Source organism: Quercus lobata, chromosome 8 (genome assembly GCF_001633185.2).
Source record: "Quercus lobata isolate SW786 chromosome 8, ValleyOak3.0 Primary Assembly, whole genome shotgun sequence".
Lineage (NCBI taxonomy): Eukaryota > Viridiplantae > Streptophyta > Magnoliopsida > Fagales > Fagaceae > Quercus > Quercus lobata.
The window spans coordinates 46,653,029-46,662,893 of NC_044911.1; positions in this window are offsets into that span (position 1 = coordinate 46,653,029).

The following is a 9,865-nucleotide window of genomic DNA, read 5'->3' on the forward strand; positions in this document are numbered from 1 at the left end:
AATGAATAAACTTAACTTATTGACACTGTATTAATTATTGACGCACACAACTACGCTCATTTATACATAAAATAATACATACATGTCTACTTAACCAATCAAATGCTTGAAAAATCACTAACTTTACAATTTTTCTTCTCGAATTTTTCTGATTTTATAACAAAAAGTTATTATAACATGATAACAATATACACATATGTAATAAACCCTCTCTATTTCCTAATTATTAAATTATATAAAGTTATATTATATTTATACTGTACACCTAAGCATCCACACACATCATTATTTACACAAATAACATCATAACAAAAAGCAATGCACACAATTAATATTAGACACACTCACACACATATAATATAAATTTATAATAAAGAGTGACACTTACAGTTCACAAACACTTACTCGTACTCTTAGAGTTGGAAATACTTGTAGTAAGAGTGAATAAGATTTAGTCAAGGTGTGCAAAAATATTTTTAAGAATAAATTAAAGTATTAAACTAACAAAAAAAATTATAAATATATATATAATTTTTTTTTTTTTTGAAATCAGGGGTTCATTTGAACCCCTTCAACAAAGTGTAGAGTCGCTCCTGACTACAACCTTAATTACTTAATATCTTTCTATTGAAAGTGAATTTTGACAAATCCACCATTGGATTACATTTTTTTTCTTATATCCTCTATGCTTGCAAAATTTCTAGAAAATTAAAGATCAATAGCTATGTCATCAATAAATTGTTTAAATTGCAAGTTTTTGTAGTTTAAAATTAAACATAAAATATAAGTTTACAAATCATATAGTAAATAATATCCAATTGACACAAAATTTAATGTGTGTATTAATAGCGTAAAGAACATGCAATTTAACGGTTAGATTTTCAAAATATGTAGTAATGTTTATTTTATTAAGTAAGATTGTAGTCTAAAGTTACAACTAATTTTGTAGTTAAACTTTGTCCAATTTTGTATAATAGTTTCTCTTCAATTTCTCTATTCTGAGAATCTTTTCAATCAAGCCCTGAAGATACCAATCAACTAATCTCTTCAATACCTATCATGCTAAATGAAACGCTAAATAAAACCATTGCACACGTAGAATTTATCTAATTTTGTTTAAAAATAACATATATCAATCCATGTATAATTGTGTAAATTTACAAGTTTACTATAGTAATCGTGTAAATTTACACTGACACTGAAATTTACACTTTTCATTTTGAATTTAGTTATTTATTCTTTTTTTTTTATCATATTTCGAGAATAAAGGAAGAGAGTGAATGGTAGTAGTTATGTGTAAAAAAAAAAAAAATAATTAAAAAAATTAAGAAATTTTGATATTTTAATAAAATGTAAAGTAAAATAAATAATCGATATGAAATGTTTTGAGAAGTGAATATGTAAAATAAAATAAAAATTAGATTTTTATTATAGAATAGACAAATTTTTGCCCGATGCTCTAATTCTAATAACAAGCAACAAAAGTTGAACACAACAAAGACGTGGCTACAGGTTTTTTATTGTGGACATAACCATCACATCAAACTACTTTAATATTTATGCCTTGGCTCTTTCTCTCGTTCGACGTGTTTTGTTTTCTTATATATTTTAACATTCATTTTGATAGTGCTTCTGTTAGACATGCAAATTAAATGTGCGAAAGTAGAAAACGTCAGAATACAAATCTGCCTTTCGAAAAATTATGGAACCATATAGGTCCACAACGATTGTCAAATCCAATTAACTATATTAATTAGTTTATGTTCCCCGTATATGTATTCTTCAACACATTTTCCAATGCTAAGAAATAAAAATCTGACATAGCCTAAGAGGCCTGTCAGCGTTACTCGTGCCAGTACCGTAACCCGTTTGGGTTCGGATAATTTGAACTGTTTGTTATTGATGTTTAAATATATATTTTTAATTTTTAAATAATATTATATTTATTTTTATATATTTTTTATTTATATAAATTTTTTTAAAAATTAAAAATTATTATTTAAATATATGTATCAAACAAGTTCTATATACTTAAAGATATATACACATAAGTCAATTATTTTATAAAATTTTTTATAAAAAATTGAAAAAGGCTATCAAGAAAATTGGTCATTTATTTATTTTTTTATATAAATTTTTTTTTAAATAGCTATACCTAAGGGCATATGTTGCCTTTCGGGAAACCCTAAAATGTTTATTGATATTAGTATATAAGCAGCATTGATATTTTTAAATGTCAAATCTTATCATTAAACTGATTCTAAAAATAAAATAAAAAATTAAAAAAAAAGGTCTTATCATTAATCTTCCTGTACCTTCTAGGGCATTCATTTCTGGTGCCGTTAAATCTGATTGGTTAAGCAAACAACTAGGCTAGACGTGAAAATGACCTTGATGGTCTCCACTCCTATATCAGCATGTCCTAGCATACGGTAATTTGCACATGCAATGTACGTTGCAATTAATTGCCCAATGTCCTTGTATCTCTGTGTGACATGGCTTTAACACAATTTATGCACCAGAGAAAATGACTTGGCCTGTCATGAATGCTTTCGTTGCATATAATGTTATATGTATCACATGCATCATATCTAATCGCAAAATAAAAAAATGATTAGACATTTCTTAGGACATATATAAAGACAAAGTGCGATGGCTCCAGTAAAAACAAGTTGTTTAGGCTGTTTAATTACTTTAGCCCATTGTTTTAGAAAGCATGATTTTGAAGTGGCTGCTATATAGTCCTATTAGCTCAAGTATTGATAAAAAAATCTCTCTTTCTCAAATAAGAGGATTAGAGCTTAATATTTATCTATACAAAAAATTAATTGATTTTCAACATGAAAATAGAAAACTTTTTCCATTTTTTGAACTCAAATTCATTATACACAAAATATATGATAATAATAATAATAATTATTATTGTGTGGAGGGGGTATTTGCTAGTTGTGTGGATTTGTTGTGATGATTGTTGCTGCTTAGAATATTTTTGTTTTTTTTTTTAATTATTATTATGATTATTTAAATTAAAAAATATGATTCAGTAAAAAAATTGAAATAGAAAACGTTGTGCAAAACAGATTTATCTTTTATTTTTTGGATGGCAAACCACTAGAAAAAGAAAACCAGTTTTGAGAATAAAATCATAAATTCTCAAAACATTTAGAAAAATAGTTTTGAAAACACAAATCTAAGCCAACAACCAAACAGGATCACTTTTAAAAGCTTTGATTTTCCACGTAAGCATTTTAATTTTCAAATCTATAAAAATGCTACTACATTGTTAGATATTTGTAGAAAATAATTAGAGCTAATTGTTTTATCACAACAAGGCCATCAAACATTAAATACATTATGATTAATTACATTTAGTCATTTTTTAAAATATATAGCTATATTTTTTTTTTTGGAGGAACGATTGTATTTGATATTTTCACAAAGTTTTTAATTTGAATCTTACATGTCGTGCTTATGCTAGATAGTTTAATACAATGTGTATTTACCTTGTGATTGGTCACTATAAATACATTAAAATATGAAAATAATTTGCTTTATATTAAACTTTATTTCCAATGATAAAAAAAAAATACAAAAAATTTAAAAAATAAGAACCTTTATTTCCAAAGTTCTAAAAAGTTTATTATAATCTTTGGATCAAAACTCTGCCATCAAAAGTTTCTTTATTATTTATTTAAAATTATGTTCATATTCCCCAACTTGCATCACCACAAACTAACATAAGGGAGGGAGGGGGCCTGTGATGGTTGGATTGGTATTGATATTGAAGGTACACTTTCGTATGAAGGGTCCTCTTGCGCTATCAATTGTCTTTGATAATTCATTAATGTGTGCGTTCGTTTGAACGCGTAAAAGTGAGTACTTGTAGCATCTAATATATAGTACTTGCTAAAACTGAAAACTGAAACTGAAAACACTGTAGCAAAATAATTTTTAAATATGTGAATAGTATCGTAGGACCCATTTTTAATGAAAAAGTTGTTAAAAAGTGGAATTTGTGGGTCCGTAAACAATGCACAAATGCACTATTCACAGTTGATTTAGTCAAAATGTGCGACTAAAGTAAAAAAAAAAAAAAAAAAAAAAAAAAAAAAAAAAAAAAAAAAAAAAAAATTCAGAAAACGCTGAATCCAAACGGCCTCATAGTACTTTTTTTTGAGAAAGGTGATATATAGTACTTGATGCTACTTTGCATGAAAATAATAATAATTCATTTAATTTATTCTGATGGCCTCATTCATGATGATGAAATTAAGTCTTAAATGTTTGTTAAATATAAATGCCATTAAATGGGACTTTTTTTAAATAAAAAAAAAGTATAAAGTGGGACAAAACTAGCATCTGATTCTTTTGTAGTAGGCTCTGCCCCGCAAATATTTACTGAAGTTATTTTTCAGAGCAATCTTTTTGCTGTATTTCATCCTCTTTAATAAAATTCTTCATTTTGTTCATTAAAAAAAAAAATTGGGACAAAACTAGATAATCCCTATGTATGTTTATTATAAAAATGCTAATTAATAACCTTCCGTACACAGAAGTCAAAAACTATTAATCATGCAATTTTCTTCTCCCTCACATATTCAAACTCATATTTTCTATGGATGAGAATATAGGAATCCCACTTAATCACAAAACTCTTAACAAATTAAATTAAATTATTATGGGCAAATTTCATGAAAATGTAATATTAATTGAGTCTATAACTATCAATGAAGTATTCAAGAACAATTTGTGAAGAACCAGCTTAAAGAAGACATACTATGAATTCCTTTTTCTTTTTTTTCTTTTTTTTGGCTGAGGACATACTATGAATTCAAAAATCTCAAACTTAGATGACATGTTTTAATTAAAGTTGTATGCCTTGGAATTAGTACCCTACTTGCATCTCATATAAAAAGACATGTTATAATTCGATTTTTCATGGTTGCCAGAGGCAAAAGTCACATACAAAACTAAGAGTATGTTTGGTTGGAGGTGAAATAGGGAGAATGAAAAAAAAAAAAAAAGTAGAGAAAATGGTTGGAAGAAGGGAGAGGGAAATTTGGTGGGGTTTACGAGTTTTCTTCCTTGGCCTACCAAAACACAATCTCCCCAAATTGGAGAGAATGGGAAAAAAAATGGTGCAAAAATTTTTGGCCAAAAATGTCCATGTCAAAGCCCATTGCGTACATGTTGCTTTTTTTTTTTTTTTCTTCTAACTGGACGTGGCTGAGCTTTTGTTTCTAATTGCACTACTACTTTTCAATCCTCCCACTTTTCCATCCACTCTTCATTTTCTATCTTTCCACTTTTCCATCCTTCCAACCAAATGGACTTGGTATGTTTGGTTGAGGTGAAAATAGGAAGGATGGAAAATAGGGTGGAAAATGACATTTTTCACTGTTTGATTTAAGAGATAAAACAAGAGAGATAGAAAATAAGGAGGAAAATTTTCCCTCCGAGCCCACTTTTTTTTATCCTCCCAATTTGGGAGGAAAATGGGGAGGAAAAAGTGTTAATGATGTACTTTACACAAATACCCCCACTTTATTCATCTCACCTGTTTTGCTACCAACATTTTTGTTGCCCAGTTAGATTATTTGTGCAAGTTGATTTGCCCAGTTGCCAAATTAAATTATTAGTGCAAGTTTTGATTTATAAGTTTTGCCCAATTGAATTGCTTAGCTTATTTGTTGCCCACGTTATAGGAATACCCTGGTTACAAAATCTTTTACCTAGTTAAATTTATATGTACAATATTGTAATTTTTACATTATAATAATAAAAATAATAATATAAATTTATATGTATGATGTAGTAAATTTTATACTATTTAATGAGTACAAATAAATTTATTTCTTACATATTATTGTAATAAGGATATAATAGTCAATTTATATAAACTACATTTCCTATCCTCTCACTTTTCTTTTCAATCAAACAAAAGAGTTTTCTACCTTCCCACTTTTCCACCCCTCCAACCAAACACACATGAGGGAAAACTAAATCTTTTCTATCCTCCCACTTTTCTATCCTCCAACTAATTTTCTAAGCCTTCATCTTACAACATGTACATGTGAGTTCTTAAAGCTTATTCATGATAGTGTTTCTGTCCTATTGGCGTGGTCAAGTGTGAAAAAATGGAGCCATCAATCCCAGCATCTCACAACAGTAAGCAAACCTTCAAAAAATTGTCCTTGGAGTCTGTTAGAGATTCTGGTCATGTACGAAGAGCTCAAATGTTTGAAAGCTTGGGTGGGTTGCCGCAATAAGTTCATCTACTGGTTGTAGTGTCTACGGCCAAGTATTTTAAACCAAATTACAACTTTTCTTCATATGGTGGATTGTCTTGTTTGGAGTGTGTCACCATCATAGTGTGTTTTTTTTCCTTTGGAAATGTTCTCCATTAGTTTTTTTACTTCGTTTCCAAATATGCACGCCGTATAATGTTTAGTACTTTATTTAAAGATTTGATAATTGTTGTGATTGTGGTTAAATTATTAGCTTATTAATTGTGATCACGTAATTTATTTGTTAATTAGAACTAAAAATTTAATCATTCCATAATTAATTAAAGAGTCTAAACAATATTTTTTTGGTGTCTATAATTCTTAGTAAAGTGGAAATTATAAATATAAATTATTGAGAGCTGAAATACTTGAATTAAACCTTTAGGGAAAAAAAAAAAAACAAAAACAAAAACTTAACTAGAATTCTTATGCTTATCGGGTCTTTATTTGAGGTTTTATAACTGTTGTACTTTAAGACATAGTAAACAGTGGATAATCCAGCCAAGTCTCAGGAAAATCCTGCGCATAAGTCACCCAACCTCCCCTAGAGGCATGCCACTCTGCAAACCCAGTCTTGCTGCTTGCAGTAGCAGAAACAATCCCAGCAGTAGGAAGGGATAAACGCCTATTGGATGTCGGAGCAGAAACAATACTAAGATTCCGGGTTTCCCGAACTGTACTGGAGCCAACACAGTCAACGAAAGACTTCTGTACTCTTCTCCAATAACTGGTATAGCCACTAGAAGCAAAGACTCCTCTCTGGGAGTTAGGCACTGCAAATTGGGGGCTCCTTCGTGACCAATAAGAAAAGGCCTACAGCCTCAGGAAAGGATCCAAAGAAGGAAGGGACGGCACCACGTCCTTAAAAACTGGAGGAATGTCCTGGTCAAAACCAAACTGTCGGAGCACCCGGTGTGCTGAATAATGGGTATATTTTGGGCTACTCGAAGAAGGCACAGGAAGCCAAGAGGGGCTAATTCAGGCAAGATAAGCCAGACTGCCCTCATCACCACGGCGCAAGTCAAAGGTATTACCTGTAGAAGATAAAAAAGAAGACAATACAGAATCACACGCAAAGCCAGGGCCAAACTCACGAGGGGATCTCCAATGTAAGTTCCCTGCTTGGTCAAATAATTCCACAAGATTGAGGCCACCACCTTTCAAGCTAATCCAACGAAAGATAATGGGAAAAGCATCAGTAGAATTGCCACAAAGACCCTTCACTATGTCAGGGGATCCTTGGAATTTTTCCTTCACAAATTTCAAATTCCTGCACTTGGCCAAAGTAGTTGCAGAACGGTCCCACATGAAAATCTGAAGGTTAGCACAGTGAAGAGATGAGGTAATCACATAACAAGAATCACCATCGGTCTCATCTCCATGAAGCTGGTCCAATTGAGAGTAAACATGACCCAAAAACAGAGGGGCCAAAGGATATTGGGTACCTCGAGCCAACTTGATTGCTAACGGAAAAAAGGAAGACTTAACTCCGTATCCAGGAAACTCACTAAACAAGAACTTGCTAAGCCAAAAAGCCAGAAAACCGGCCCACCTCACTTCCTTATTTTTCTCATGAGAGAGGGTCATCACCCATCTCCCCATTCTAGCCAGCTTACCACCAGAAGAGGCAGCACGACCACCAAAATGACCAAACAATTTATCTTCCACCACGAGATCCTCCCCAGAAAGGTTGATATCAAAGGGGCTCTCGTCACCAAATACCAAGAGGAGGAAGTTATTAACCACATCTTCCAAGGTAATCGTCAATTCACCAACAGAAAAGAAAAAAGTATGAAGGGAAGGGCACCAACGACGTACCAGATGCCTGAGCCCTTTGGCGTCTCTGAAGCCCTCAAGGTTTCTGGAAATAGCCATTGCCTTTAGGATACCAGCACGCTCCAAGCGACCCACAAACTCAGCATCAGATAGTTCCTTGTCTACCCAGATAGGCCAGCCCTGAATTTTTCTGGGGACAAAATCAAAGAAGATAGGAATCGCCTCTCGAACCACTTGTCTAATCTGAAGGTCAACAATCTCTCTAGGATCAAGAACCTGGGCGGAACCGGCGAAACCCGCTTGGCCAGAAAACATCCAAGCATGAGGAGATGGAGAAGCCTTACCATGAGATACATGAGGGAAAAATGAACTGAGAGAATACCAAGGATCCCGTAAAGGGAAGGCAGGACGTTCGGTAACCTCGCGAGAATCACTCGAAGCAGAACCAGAAGAACCTTCGCCCTCAGAAGGACTGGGGGTACGCTCTCTCCTCTTTCGGGAAGAAGAAAAAGCCATTGGAACAACACGTATAATGAGAAGAGAAGAGATTGAAAGTGCGAAAAGGGGGAAGACCGGAGTAACAGAGAAGAAGAGAAAAAGAAAGAGAAACCCAAAGAATGAAAGACTTAGAGAAGCAAAGTGATAAGATGAAACGGCTACAATAAAGGCGCAAATAGCAGTTGGGGAAGACAGTGTATGGAAAGACGAGCCAGTTGCCAAAAAATTTAATTTGAAGAAGGGATTAATCAGCGGTTATTAATGAGAAGTAACGGGAAACGAGAAAAGTGGGTAGAGGAATTTTACCTCAAATACTCAACTGCCATGTCCCGTGCAAAGAGGAAGCTGCAAAAAATAATAATAATAAGGGAACGCAACACGCAAAAAGGAGGTGACCAAAAGCAGCAAAAAAGGGCTGGGATCCCAAGTAAAAAGGAAGGGAACCCAGTAGAAGTTAAAAAAGGGGGATCCTACGAAAATCTTAGAAAACCTGAATCACTCACGTGAGGGCTTCAGGCAACCCACGAGCTCGGGGGGCTAAATGTTGAGGTCTAAAAAAGATCATAGTGAAGGAAGCCCAAAAGAATGAGTCAAGCCCAAAAGGAAAAATCAAGCTAAGCCCAAAGTAGCAGATGCAGGAGACCCATGAAGGAATAAAAGGGCCCAGGGGATCTTGAAGCCCAGATGAAGAAGCATCCAAAAAAAAAGAGAACCACGGTAAGGGATAAGAAGTAAGGATCCTCAGGAACCATCAAGAGGCGCGGATCCTTTCAGGCACAAAGACAAAGGAAGACTAGGATAGCTCGAAAGAAAAAGACAGAAGAAGAAAATAAGAAACAAAAGCAAAAGAACGCAAGCGCCAGTAGAACCCAGCGACCTCTCATGGCACAGACAAAAAAAGTCTCGGGGAACCAGGACAAGGAAGCACAAAAAAAAGAATGAAAACAAGCGGCTTTCAAGTTGGCAGAACAGGATTCCGCCCAGATGGGAAAGAAAAGGGAAAAGTGGAAAATGCCAAAAACGAGGATGCCGAGAAGGGTATACCTCAGCACATCCCAAAGAAGATGGCCAACCAGGAACTTTCAAAAGAATCAGAGCTGAAAGAAGGAAAGAATGAGAAAAAACGGAAATGGGACTTACCGAGTGATGGGTACAGAACGTGCTCTGTTTGCAAAAGGGTAAAACAGGGGAACCAACGGTTCCACGGGAAGACCAAAAACTCCATTATAAAAGGAAGGGATGGGTTGTGAAGAAGGGGCAGCGAAAAAAAAGAGGAAAACACAAAAAAGAAGAGATTTTCTAGA